Genomic DNA, 15,038 nt, shown 5'->3' with positions numbered 1-15,038 from the left:
TCTCAAACGACAAACAGAAATATAATGAATGCAGTAATGTCTTATTTGTAATTAGAAAAATAGAAAGGAGACCCTGGCAGACAGACACAGGATTTCTAGAGGGGGGTTTCCAAATATTTGATTTTGGAACAAAACAAAAACAAACTTGCTGCAATAAACCAGACACTTTGTTGTAGTTACATTGTTTCAGTGTAAATGAGAAGTTTGGTTGAGTGACAGAGTGTAATACATAATCTAATAACTGGGGCAGAAACAGCTACTGAGAGGCGTTTGCTCCAATGTTTCCACCTACCGGTTTTATTTCTGGTTTTCTGGAAATATGACCCTGATGAGGGCAGTTTGGTGAAACCCCAGGAATTCTAACTTATTTTAATATTTTAAGTTTAACTTTAAATAAAAAAACAAAACAAAAAAAAACACCATGGCCACTGCCGAGTTTCCGAGACTTTTGGTTGTGCGTGGTCAGGGTAAATTTCCACAAATGTACAGGATGAGAATGATCTAAAGTTGTACTGTGCAGCATATATATGTATAGCATGGAAATGACATAAAGAGAAGTGGTACTGTGCAGTGTCCATACATACAGCATAACAAAACAATTCAGAATTGTATACAAAGCAGACATTAGGCAGTAGTGCTCTATGCAGATATGAAAACTAGAATTAGAACAGTAAAATGTACATTAATGTAATAAAATAAATAAATCTGGACATCTAACAAAATTAACATTAATCCCCTCACACCCAATTAAAATAAAAAGTATTAAATGTTATAGTTACTTACCCAGTGCTGTACATCAGTAGACTGCAGATGGGATCAGGTCATTTACTATCTTTATTTTCTATTTTACTAGAGCTATAAAGAAAACTGTAAATTTAATAGAGATAAAAGTGATAGCGGCCATTTTGTTGAGGCCGAGGTTCATGAAGACATATGCAGGTGCTCATGGAAATGTTTCCTAAGCTGCAGACAATGTGTTATAGTTAACACCTACTAACTGGGAAGTTCCGTGATTAGAGACAGGGAGGTTGACGATTTGGTAATATCAGAAGTACATATAGTGAGAGTCATGGATCTACTGATACATGTTGGATCGGACACCCAGGAGAGGGGACAAGAGGCAGCACAAGGGCAAATTTTGTCAGCTAAAAGATCACCAAATTTGATAAAAAAAATACCAAAGGATCACAAATCTCAAACAATCATTTCATATGAACCATGAAGGCAAAATATATATTCAGTGTTACAGTGCAGGGACAAATGTAGGAATTCTAGAGGCGGGTTCCAAATGTTTAATTTCAGAGCAATACAAAAAATTTCAAATAAAGAATTTGTGTTAAGCTTCCATCAGACACTATTTTGTTTTCCTGTAAATAATAAGTTCGCTTGAATTGGGACAATAGACCAAATATTAGGTTCATTCCCCTATAATTGGAACTCTCCTCCGAGAGATTTGGGAGGTATATGGTTGCATATAAAACAGAATTTAGGCAATACTGCAGTATTCAGATATTAAAACTAGAATTAAAAAAAGTAAAATGTATATTAATGTAGTAAAATGTTAAATAAAATAAAAAAGAATAAGGTATAAAGTATGTTGTACATTAATGTAAACCTCCAACATAATTGTTAACCCAATGGACATAAATCTGACCATCGTATCAATTAATTCTACTCCACAAAAGTAAATATTAATATCTCCTCACTCCTAATTAAAATAATTAAGAAAAATAATTAGGATTATAGTTACCCACCTTGTAATGCGATCAGGAGCACAAGTCATTTACTGTCTATATTTAACTTTTGCTTAAATCAGAAAAACACTAGAGCCAAAACATAAGTAAACTAATACACTAGAACCAGAAACGAGGTAAGATCAATGATGGTGGCCATTTTGTTGAGGCCAATGTTTGCCCGACCCACAAGAATATGATTCTTAGACTGTAGACATGTTATAGGATATTTGATACAAACAATAACTGGAAGGTCCCTAGAAGTCGGCATTTTGACATCCCCACCAAAGACATGTTTAAATATTCCCAAATACGTCACTGGATAGGGTCAGCTCTACCTCCTGCTCAAATTTTGGACAGGTCATTGAAAGGCTCCAATGGAGAAATATAACTTTCTGGTATCAGTATCTTCAATCCCCTCTTACTCCCTCCAAAGCCCCTTCTCAATTAATATGGGAATCAGACCTCAATCTCATCCACTCATCCCAACAGTGGGAAACCATATATACTACAGTGTACTGTATGTCCAAGTGCGTTAGTCACACTGAAATGTATGTTAAGCTAGTAAATAGGCTCTATCTTACTCCTGCCAGGCTCCAGGTCCTTAGGCCTTCTCACACTAAATCTTGCTGGCGTCAATGCATCCCAATCAGCTGATATATTTCATGTATTTTGGACGTGTCCAGGCATACAACCACCCTGGCGAGAAGTATTTGACTTCATAACCATCCTGTTAGGAGGACCCGTAGATATGGACCCGGCTTTGGCATTACTTCACCTGTATCCCCCCTCTGTCCCTAAACACGACAGGTACATACTAGGCCACATTTTGATCGCAACACGAGCACCGATAGCCCAAAACTGGAAATCTCCCGCAGCTCCTGTTGTGCCTAAAATTATCTCTTAAATCCAGCATAGCTATGAAATGGAGACAGTTGACATGTCCTACTCTACCTCTGCTTCAGCCAATATCATGAAGTGGTTCAAATGGAACGTATACACCACAGAGGGTGATGTAGCCAATAGCAAAACCCCTTCTTTGTCCCCCTCTCAAGTATTCCTGACTCTCCCTGAGAGGAATAGTGGCCCCTATTCCAACGGTTCTTTCAAGCAGATTCCTATTACCACACTGCATATTAACATTTTATTCTCTCTAAAATACTTTTTCATTGTAGTTTTTTGCAATTATACTAAATTATGGTCTCATTCATGATGTGCTCTTCCCTGAGCAACTCCCCCCCCCCCTTTGTGAGGGGGCTCCCCCTGTGTTTCCGTTCTTCTTTATGTAATCCCTTTTAATTTTTGTACACCATATGTTGTAAAACTTTTCAATAAAAATTATTGATGCAAAGAAAAAAAAATTAAGTAAAACCTTGTCCCAAAAGGTTGCTTACCTAGACTTCGGCTTTTAGACCATGTCATCAGGTGCACGCTGGTCGCTGCTCTGCTCGCTCCTGCATACACCCACGGACAACATGCCCCTTGTCTCAGAAATGACCTGGTCGGACTCTGCGTGTTCCTACAGACGAAAAAATGAAAATAATTTAAAGTAATTTATATATAATTATATAAAGTCCAAATAATGAAAAACAAGTTTTCCTCAAGTTCATATCACAGAATGTTACTGTCCCCTCACATTAGCAGCTTCAGTAATGACATCAGAGTGCGAGGACCAATCACAAGGTGCGATTTTCTCGACTTTGGCTTATGACTGGTCCTCTCACTCTCTTGCCCCCCCTCCCCTGTTCCTTCCTTAATTTTCTACCAATCTGTGAGAGAAACAGAGAATCAGTGGGAAAACTGACTGTGCAGAGAGGCTCCCCGAGTTTGATTAGGGGGAGGGAGCATCTAGAAAAATGTGTTCCTGGGTGGTTTTTCAGCTTACGTAGCCCTCCAATCAAGTGTTCCACCTCAGCAGAGTCCCAATTTCTCCAGGACATTTTCTCTACTAGACCTCTTACAACGGTCAGTTTTCCAGTATTAAGCTTCTAGATGCATCCCATACTTTACTAGTTACAATGCAACACCTAGCAAAAGTTACATGTTCTACATTTCATGCTCAATTATTTGCCCATCAGCATTGCTAAAATTAATACTTAAAGGGCCTGATTCATTAAGGATCATAAATACGATTTTGAGCATACAATCCGCAAAATCACTCAGAGCATGCCAGACACAGGGGAAGGGGGCGTTTGGCCGTGGTCAATGTACAGCAAGGGCGTGCCGAACTCAAGCAAACACAGCAGATACTTGTTTTTTTTTAGCCATATCTCTTGCTCCAGCTACAGGGCGAGTCTAAATGCTGCTTACTAATGAAGATGTTTGTGTATGCATGTTATAACATGTGTTTACAATCAGGAGCAACTATAAAAATGTTCATTATGTACAGTAATGTTCATAACATCCTAATAAATGTATTTCATGAAAAAAAAAAATACTTTTTTTTTTTTGTTTTGTTATTAATGCCTATATTATTAACAGGTGACATTAAATCATTTTTCCTTTTCTGTGCATGAGAAATTATTTTGCACATAGGCATTGTACGTACTCTGCTGTGTCCTGTGTAATAAAGCAGAGCGGACATACACCCATATACATCAGCGCACTTATCTTCACATCCGCTGCTTGTTGAAAACGGAAGTGTACAGACATGAATTACGAGCGTTCTTAAACCAACGCCCATTGCGCTCAACATGCGTCCCTTGACAAATCAAGCCTAAAGTGTATTTTATTGTAGACCAATGTGACCTTATTATATCTACTATATTTTAATAAATATATATATATATATATATATATATATATATATATATATATATTTACTTCTATAAACGAAAAGAGAAAAGAAAAAAAACATTTTCCGAATGGATTTGTTACATTTTTATTTCGCGGAATCCAAACTAATTAGGACAGATGAAAACCAGGAGAGTCAACTAGCGGAGACATAAGACAGAGCGTAACGCGGGCCTAGATGCCAAGAAGAATTTTCTTCCCAAATCTTCTTCATAGACGTGGTTACACAGGAAATGAAAAACTCAGCCTACACACTGTTTGATCATTGTTACAATAAATTATGTTATAAAGTACAGAAGAGGAAGACTGATTGGTTTACCGTGGATAAAGTCCAAGGGGAGAATGGACAACAGTGCAGGAGAGAGATGAATGGGAAACGTAGACTTTTGTTAGGATCTGGATGATCAATGAGCGTTGAATCACCATTGTGATTTCAGATTCCTTTTAACAAAAGATCATACAACTGCCCTTAAGCTATTGCTGAGATCTATAAAAATGACCTCATACTAGTCAAATTATGTGGTCATTCCCATGGTACTCATTCCTCTCTGATCCCCACATACAGAAATATGACTTGGGTCTATGTACCACGCAATCGCTCCATCACAAAAAACATCAAAAAACTTGTCTAAATGCAATTTTTTTTAAAGAGCAACTATAATCAAGCTATATTGTACTGTTGTAAATCGATACACTAAAGGTATGAATTAAATTAATCATAAAAACCATACATTGTTTCGACTATTTTCTACTGATTCTTAGTAAATAACTAGCACATCATAAATGCTGTCCACATAAGCGCTGATATCCGCAAACTGCTGTGCGTGTGGGCAAAAAATTACGACGATGACGAAGAAATCATTGTAAGATCTACCAATAAGACAGATGATGGCTATCAGTGTCTGGTGTCCAGTTACTTTCCGATAGATCATCGATGATCTGGCCAAGCGACCCAAATCTGTTCAAACTGACCACCCATACGTATGGGTTCTACCTCTTTGAGTGGGTTTCATGGCAGCTACTACCATTGTAGACATTGCTTTAGTCCAGAAGTGGGAACCAGCGGCCTTTGTGGCTTCGAATGTGGCCTGCATGCAAGAAGCCCCCTTCGATCACTAACACAGGAGGAGTTTTCGTGTCATTCCGTGTCAGGAATCGGTAAAAGGGAGCTACAATACACAGCTCCCAGCTGCATGGTAATTAAAAAATTAAATACTTGCATTCTGGAGCACCAGTTAGAGAGCCCGGCTACCTGAAACATTGCCGACAAATGAAGAACCCGGCAGGTAGCGTTGACGTTACTTTTAAGCTCCACACTATGTTTGTGGCTATTAACCTGTTTTTTTAAGGAGACGCTACCTGTACAATCTATTAGGCTTTGTAAAGAACATTGTACAGATAGCACCTCCTTAAAAAACCAAATTAACAACCGCAAACATTCCCCGACAGGAACACCCCTTCGGTGTATTCCTGTCGGGGTATCCATTGTTGGGGATACGATAATCGTTAAAAGGTACCCCCCACCCCAAATGACAAACAATGTAGCCACGAAGACGTGAACCAACTAATAAACATGATGACATTTTAGATGAATACAGAAGTTATATTATAAGTATTTCACAGTCATGGCTCAGTGGTTAGCACTTCTACCTCACAGTACTGGGGTCATGAGTTCAATTCCTGACCATGGCCTTATCTGTGTGGAGTTTGTATGTTCTCCCCGTGTTCGCTTGGTTTTCCTCCAGGTGCTCCAGTTCCCTTGTACACTCCAAAAACATACTAGTAGGTTAATTGGCTCCTATCAAATTGACCCTAGTCTGTCAATCTGTGTGTGTGTTAGGGAATTTAGACTGTAAGCTCCAATGGGGCAAGGACTGATGTGAGTGAGTTCTCTGTACAGCGCTGCAGAGTTAGTGGCGCTATATAAATAAATGATGATGATAATCTCCTCTTCAGAGGGTCAACCCACAATACAACAGGTATCACCACTGAAAGCACAACCCGCTGACTGTAAATTCTACTTTAACTAGAATTCAATTTGAAAACAACTTGTTGTATAAAAACTAGAAAGGAATCGAGAAGGTTTGCAACAAGACGAGAGAAATCAATAACTGCTAAAATGCAATAGTTTTAAAACTAAAATCAATAGACATTAAGGGTAATGCTATGCAAATTGCCCAGCGAGTCAGTTGGCAGCTAGGCTGACATTTGAGGAATGCCTGGACCCAGGGGTTGGTGACTTAAAAAACAACCTTAGCCATTTATTGAGTTAAGTAGTGTATAGATCACTACAGAAATATACTTTAAGTGTCATTCTTTTTCATTAAAAATCTTTTGTTTCAAGTGGTTGTCAGGAGGACTTTTCCCCACACAGATGGAGCAGAGGACAGGGGTGACTGCAAACGGCTCATTATGCCATTGTAGCCTAAATTAGGTTGGAAAAATTGATATCCAGAGTCCACTGTCTGTTAAATTAACCTAACGGTGACTATGTAGAGTTACCTAATGGATTATGCAGTGTCCTTTCAACTTCTCAAACAATTATAGATGAATATTTATGCTGTGCCAAAAACTAAAGATTTATCAAGACATAAAATCCCACTTTAATAAATTGGGGAAAAATGTTCATCCAAATAATATCTGAATGCATTGCTTCTATCTGCTTATTGATAATGATTAACGTGTATCAAGGGGCCGATCATGTTTTCACAATATGAAGCGATACCTATTTAACAGGGCGATATTCTGTGTATGTGACACATTTAGCTTTTATATATATTATGTTACTTTGAGTCAAAATCTACACCCGAATTTCGCAGACAGCGTGTGATACAATTACCTGCATTCAAATAATCCTAAAGTAACAAGGCTTTGTAGGGAAGACAAGTTCACCCTGTATATTTACATCTACTAGTCAGTAATAAAGCAGATTAAGTGCTACCTGCAGATATTGCACAGAGCAGAGGTGCTCAAACCCAGTCCTCAAGAGCTACCAACAGGTTATGTTTTCAGGCTGTCTGTAGAAACAGGTGGGATAATTACTGACCCAGCCAATAGATTAACTCACCTGTGTATGATTAAAGAGATCCTGAAAAAGATGAATATATTTGTAGCTCTTTAGGTATTTCTGGCATAGAGTATCACAGTAATGACTGGGATGTTTCAATCTTCCAACAAATCTAGTAGGAACTGAAATTGTATCTTTGGGCCATGATTGAACAATTTTTTTATTTAGCTGGAGCACAATAATTTCAACTTGTCTAGGGTTTCCCAAACCCAGTCCTTATGGCCCCCTAACAGTGCAGGTTTTCCATATCTCTGTGCTGGAGCACAGGTGTAGTAATTACTGACTGATACAATGTAACAGATCCACAGGTGGTATAATTATATCACTGGGCACCTGGAGCACAGGTGTAGTCATCACTGACTGATACAATGTAACTGATCCACATGTGGTATAATTATATCACTGCTCACCTGGAGCACAGGTGTAGTCATCACTGACTGATACAATGTAACAGATCCACAGGTGGTATAATTATATCACTGCTCACCTGGAAACCTGCACAGTTATGGGGCTGGACTTGGGAAACTCTGACCTAGTCGCAGTCTATAGGAGAGTTATTAAGACGATAAGATTCAAGACCGTGCAAAAGTGTGAAAATTATCTTTTGTGATGTCACATGAATACTTTTGCACACACATTTTTATTTAGCAGCATTTGTGGAAAGGATAGGAGTTGGGTACTTTGGGGATATTCCTTCCTACAAGGGGACAAGGTGGAAGAGATCAGGTATTGTCCTAAACTTTTAGTAGGATGCACTTTCCACCTTCCAGTTGCATTTCAACCAATGTAATCAAATCCTTCAAAAAGGCACAAATATAACACATGTAAATACATTCCTGGGGGTAAATGTACTAAGTGACGATTTCTGCAAGTCGTCGGAAATTGGTAAGTTTGCATTGAAAGCCATTGCCGTTTTAAATTTTCTCTGCAATCTCGCTGATTTCCTGAGACATGCAGACATGGGCATTTAATACATTTACCCCCTGGTGTCATCTCACTCTCATCATTTATTTAAGAATGAATCTAAACGGAGAGAATTGCAGAAGAAAAACCATAAACAAGATGAAAATAAATAATAGGGAAGGTCCTAGATTGGTGGCAGGTTGGACGTTGATGTGACGTATCGCTTATTATATCCAGCACTTTTGGGGATTGCTTTCCCGATGCCAGTTCCAAGGACGTGGAGGGCACTTGATTTGGGCAATTACCCTCAGTGACCAAATCTCTTAACAGATATCAAAAGCATTAAAGGATATCTGCAACCAATATGCAAAGAATATTCTACATACCTAAGGAAATATGTTTGTAGCTTTCATGGTGATAAATTTCACTGGGACAAACTGCATGAAAAACTCTGAAGAGACGGAATACCACATCCGACCCATAAAAATAACGTCAATATCGCTAATGAGTTAAATAGCCAAACTCAATTAAACTATATTCCATTATAATAAAATATCTATATTTCATCATAGGGCTTAATTTGCTAATATTTTTTTAATTTAGAATGTGATGTGTCTGACTAGGGTCTGTTAGTGAGGACAGGGCTGCATGCAACATGATGTGAGGAGGGGAACGGAGCCAGCAGGAATCCACAGACAGAGTTATATAGTGGAAGGAGCAGGGTCACCAGCAGCACATTGTATATCAGAAGATGAGTGATGTGTTAGTGAGGACAGGGCTGCATGTGACAGGGACAGTGACATGATGTGAGGAGGGGAATGGAGGCAGCAGGAAGTCACAGACTGAGAGTTATATAGTGGAAAGAGCAGGGTCCCCCAGCAGCACAGAGTATATCAGGAGATGAGTGATGTGTTAGTGAGGACAGGGCTGCATGTGACAGGGGCAATGACATGATGTGAGGAGGGGAATGGAGGCAGCAGGAAGTCACAGACTGAGAGTTATAGAGTGGAAAGAGCAGGGTCCCCCAGCAGCACAGAGTATATCAGGAGATGAGTGATGTGTTAGTGAGGACAGGGCTGCATGTGACAGGGGCAATGACATGATGTGAGGAGGGGAATGGAGGCAGCAGGAATCCACAGATAGTTATATAGTAAAAGAAGCAGGGTCCCCCAGCAGCAAATAGTAGGCTCCTGTCACACTGATATGTGAATATTGTGGCCTCAAACACATGTCTATAGGAACCAAAGTCCATAAATACAACTTGTATGGATTGCTACATAGTTACATATTAAAGGTTGATAAGAAATATGGGTCCACCTGTGTTTCCTGTACTTGTTTAAACCTGCCAGGTATGCTCCAGTGTTATATAACCCTTTTTATGCGCTATGGAAAGCAAGAAAACCCCTATATATTTCTCCATTTTTCACAGTTATGTTTGACAAGACAACATCAACAAGATCAAAATAAGACGTAATGTATTTCTAACACACATTATCATGTTATTATTTTGACTGCACTTTTTTTTCTTGTGTCTGATTCACGGCCAACTACATGACGACCTTTTCTCAAATGTCAAATTATCATCAATGATATACAAGAAATCACAGCGTATAATCTACAACAAGTACATGGTTATCATGCCTCGCACATCGCGCTTGTGTTTTTCATGTATTCCCAAATATAAATACTGGGAATTCCTCAAGGTACCCTGTTGTATGCCACCCACATAACAAAGGCTTCGGAAAACTGGTGGCTGGAGAAACAGTAAAAAACCCGGCAAGAACGTTCACTAGAAATCAGAAAAAGAAACATTTATTTTTTATTAGAACAAACACACAACACAGGTGCTGAAATCCTCAGGAAAGATGGACAGCTCCCTTGGTGGGTTAACCAGAAGAAATCATGACCTCTCCAGCACATATGTGGAGATGGTGCCCGAGAAGCGGGCGAAGGTGCCCGCCATCGCTATGCCCCTGGAGGGGCTGAAGATGCGCCTGGTGCCCGGGAAGGGGATGAAGAGTCCCCCGGTAGCTGAGCCCTGCAAGTGGGCGAAGACAGAAGAGGAGAAGTACTCACCCGTCCATCGATCCAGCGGCGGTGAGTATAACTTCTTTTTTGCAGGTCCTGTGCGCGGGGGAAGGATGAGCCAATCAGGGCTCATCTTTCCCCGCTGGCCAATCAGCGGCCGGATGCGCGAGCCAATCGCGGCTCGCGCCCGGCCATTCAAAAGATTGACGCCGACGCGAGCCAATCAGCGCTCGCGCCGGCTAATGACGTCACGCCGGCGACTATATAAGTCGCCGGGTGGCGCCATTTTAGCAGAAGTCCGTCGGCGGAGAAGAGAGAGGACGTCTCGTCCAGACGTCCAGCAACTGAGGCAGCAGCAGCGGCGGCAGGGGGCCCTTGTAAGGGCCGTGAGCTACCCTGCCGCCCGAAGACTTCAAGCAAGCCGCCGGAGCGGAGATCGTCGGCGGGGAGCCCTTGTCAGGGCTGAGAGCGCCCCCGCCCCAGCTGCAACTGGAGACCCAGCGCCGAAGCGGAGAAGAGGCGCCGCCGGCTGGAGGGTCTGGAAGACCCGGAGAAGAAAGGAAGAAGACGGCGTGTCAAGTTGAGTATCCTGCGCAGAGCAGGTAAGTATACTCAACGTTAGGTTCGGGCACTAGGCCCGTGGGCACATTCGGGCACAAGGCCCGTGGCACAATAAAGTAGGGGCACAAGGCCCAGGGACCTGGGCACTAGGCCCCAACGAAGTAGTGGGCCAGTAGGCCATTAGTATACTGATATAAAGGGGACAAGCCCCTGTTAGTTAGAAAGGGGGACTCAGAGCCCCAGGTGTACAAGGGCACAAGGCCCTTAGGTAGTTAGGGGCCTAGAGGCCATAGGAAGGCCAGAGGGCCTGGTTAGAGGCTGGTAGCCTGTAGGTTATTAAGGGCACAAGGCCCTCAGTTCGTTAGAGAGGCCACAGGCCTCAGGCAGGGGCTAGGACCCCCTAGGTAGTAGGGCATAAGGCCCTAGTGAGTGGGCTCAGAGCCCTGAGTTAGAGAGGGGGCTGAGGCCCATTAGTCAGAGTAGAAGGCTCTGTGTGTAGCTGGGCAGAGACCCATGGTGTGTAGGGCATAAGGCCCTGGTGGTGTGTGGTAGAGGCGTGGGAGCCTCGTGAGAGTAGGCGCGGTCCTGTGTGAGGTGAGCACACGTGGTTAGGAGGTACGGTCGAGCGTAGGCTCCCGTGGTGCTGTAGCAACCTGCTGGTTGGCTAGCAGCGGTGTGTTCGGGTAAGTAGCGGGCAAGTTACTGTATACTGTATCTATTTATTCTGTCTGTGTGGCGAGTGTAGTTTACATTACAGTATTTTGGTGTGCTTTCTAGCTGTGTCCAGGGGCAAGACGTCAGGCCCCCATTAAAGGTAGGCTCTTGTTTCCTGTGGTTTTCCTGTGCTAACCCGTGCTGTGGGGGACAAGTGTAAGTAACAGCATACACATAGTCAGGGGAGAACACATGTAGTTTCCCTGTCCCTTAGGTCCCCGGGGTCACACTGGTACCCAGAGGGGGTGGCTGAGTGAGTTGGTGGCAGTACAGCACACCTTGAGGCAGTTCCAGGGGCGGCCGTGGTTCTGATCAAGGGTCCTCAAGGCCGGTTCCGTGCAGGTGGACCTGTGGTTCCGGACGTAGGGACACGTGTGAGATACCCGAGTACAGGCAGTCGGGCGGTTCAGTTCGATCGGCTGTTCCGTGCGGCAGTCGGCCCGCGGGTTAGTGTGCTGTTTTACTGAGCCTCAGCCGGGCTTAAAGAACCCGTACTTAGGGCCTGTGTGTGACTCCATAGCAAGGAGGCAGCTTCTTGGTAAGACCTGGGTGAGGGGGTTAGGAACCGCCCTCCGGTTTAGGCTGTGAACACCGGCTGGTGTTCCCCGTAGCGTGTAACTAGTAGTTCCGTTAGTGCACCACATTTAGTTAGTCCTAGTGTTTGACTTAGTTGCGTTGCCGACCATTAGAACGTTGTTAGGGTCGGGTCGCCGTTGTAGTTAGTCCAGTTTGTGGGTGCCATCTTAGTTCACGGAGAGCGTAGAGGGAGGCTGTGTGTCTTGTCATCCGCAGGAGTCGGGAAGGTGCAGGAGAACCGGATCGGAAGTGGGAGTGTCCCGGTGAGTATCACGCTCGATTCCCCCTTTCGGTTAGGCCCTCACCGGCAGGTGTGTGAGGCACTTGAGGCGGGATTAGTCCTCGGATTAGTCTTGGCCTTCAGTGCCTGTAGTCCCCCGCGTCTTGGCAAGAACAAAGTGAGGAGGCGGCAAGGAGCTTGGACTGACCGTGTCCTTGTCCTTTGCCGTAGTCTCGGACAGCCCTTACCTGGTAGGCACGGCCGTAACCTCTGCCTCTATCTTAGAGGGACGTGATTGGAGGTGACTGCGGCTGCGGATCTGCTGGGATCGGATCGCAGCTGGGAAATCGGAAGCGGACTGGAGGTGACCATCGTTTACAAGGTGAGTTATTTTCTGTTGCGTCTGTCCCTGTCTTTTCCCCGCAGGGGGCGTTACACATAGATAGAATATTTGTTTTATGGATGTTTGCTTAAAGGTCAGAGCACTTACAGCGATTCATTATTTAAAACTGGGTACACAGAGATGAAGTGGGTACGGCTAGACCACCACATAGAACATTCAAACGTTCAGCTCAGTTACTTCCTGTGTGCCACCTAGTTTGAAGTAGGAGGTAAAAGCTGGAGATACAGCCCCTACAAGCCTCTAACCGTTAATAACAGCACAAGATCCTGATGTGAGGCTCCTGTCATATTTCTGCAGGGAGATTGCGGTGTGAAACACACCTCTGTATGAGAAATGAGCACATATCTATTTTATAATACACGCTTAAAGGGCTTGGATCATCACAGTTTTCTATGTGTTAAAACTACTTTAATACATAAAATAAGTTCATTGATTAACCTACGAATGTATACTATTAGTAATAGCATTAAATCAGTATTTCACTTTTGTAGAACCTGTGTATAAAACTCAGTTTTCGCTGGGTACACACAACAAAATATTTCTCCTGATGCAATATCGTTAACGATTTTACCAACAACTGAAGTCCCGATCGGCATGCCGATTCCTGTGTACACACTATACACATTTTACCAGTGGTGGGATTCAAATAACTTAACAACCGGTTCTGTGCCTTAATGACCGTTCTAAGTATACAAAAATGTGTTTTGCCCCTCAAAACAGTGTGCCATGCTGTCTTTACCCCTCAAAACACTGTGCCATGCCACCTTTACCCTTCAAAACACTGTGCCATGCCACCTTTACCCTTCAAAACACTGTGCCATGCCGTCTTTGCCCCTCAAAACACTGTGCCATGCCACCTTTACCCCTCAAAACACTGTGCCAATGCTTCTTTGCTGCCCCTCACGCCCGAAATTCAGTGCGGACGGAGCAGGGAGAAGGAGTGCCAACGCTACGGACAGGTGAGGTTTTTTGGGTTTTTTTTCCAAGGAGCCTGCTCCCCCACCAACGAAATGGGTGGACTCAGCCTGTAGACACCGGTTCGCCGAACCGAGCCTAAAATTCTGTATCGATTCCGGCGAACCGGTGAGAACCGGCTGAATCCCACCACTGCATTTTACAAGATTTACTGTCAGATCTGTGCTCTTCATCTGTCATAGCCATCGGCTGAAAAGATCGAGACTCTGTAAACTCTATGGATATCTGCCTACACTGCTGGTCGTGAGGGCGTACACACTGCCGGATTTGTCCAACATCGTTCCATCGTTGACTGAGATTTTTAGTCACTCTATATAATCAAATGAATTGATACAGTGTGTTTTGGAACGATAATCGTTCATTGTTGGAGTGTACACACTAATGCGATATCGGGCCTAACGTTCGCTTATTGTTTGATTGGCCCGATAATCGGGTGAAACACCTACAATGTTCTCCATAAACCCCAGAGTTTACCAGAAGTGTGCCAGTGGCCTAGGGTTAAACCAGATACATTGAGTAGAAAGCTACATGGGAAGGTGAGAAGAATCGGGGGGGAGGGATGAGGGTTTTTGGCAGAGAGTTCCCTTATTATCAAGTTTTACATTGTATGGATGGTCCAAAAATTAGGCTGTTTTATGTAAATCTCTCTTTGTTTTGTTCAACCTGCAAGTTTTTATAACATATGCAACTTTTACTTTACACAAAAGAGTAAAACCAAATGCACAAGCTAAGAGAAAAGTAAAACATACCAAATAAAAAACAAAAATAGACGAGTGCAATCTATAGACAGATCTCAATGACCAAAGACAGTACAAACAAAAGTGATCAGTCCAGAAAAAAAAGCCAACTATACATCAAATATAACAATAATTCAAAAACAACTGTTGTATATCAATATGAGAATTAATCAAATATAGCAGATTATAAAACAGAGGATATATCAAGAAAATGTTCTCAAATAAACTTGTCTGAAACTTGATGATAGAACAGGATATTAGATGACCGGGTATACACGTCAACAGATAGCATATTAACGATCCGTGCACTGCTGTGGCCCATAGTAAA

The 15,038-nt window shown here is 42.6% G+C and overlaps 1 long non-coding RNA gene across 1 annotated transcript in view; it reads right to left on the bottom strand.

Annotated features, from left to right (window-relative positions):
- Window positions 1-450: 450 nt before the first annotated feature.
- LOC142103643 (uncharacterized) overlaps window positions 451-15,038 on the bottom strand; it is a 113,904-nt gene continuing 99,316 nt past the window's right edge. The window contains exons 3-4 of the long non-coding RNA XR_012679407.1: window positions 3,128-3,252; window positions 451-867 (exon numbers count right to left, since the gene is read on the bottom strand). This is a non-coding gene — a long non-coding RNA (uncharacterized LOC142103643). The remainder of the gene's footprint in view (window positions 868-3,127; window positions 3,253-15,038) is intronic.

The sequence above is a fragment of the Mixophyes fleayi genome, chromosome 10 (assembly GCF_038048845.1).
Source record: "Mixophyes fleayi isolate aMixFle1 chromosome 10, aMixFle1.hap1, whole genome shotgun sequence".
Lineage (NCBI taxonomy): Eukaryota > Metazoa > Chordata > Amphibia > Anura > Limnodynastidae > Mixophyes > Mixophyes fleayi.
Note: the sequence above shows the minus strand (reverse complement) of the source record. Positions and strands in the feature narration are given on the sequence as shown.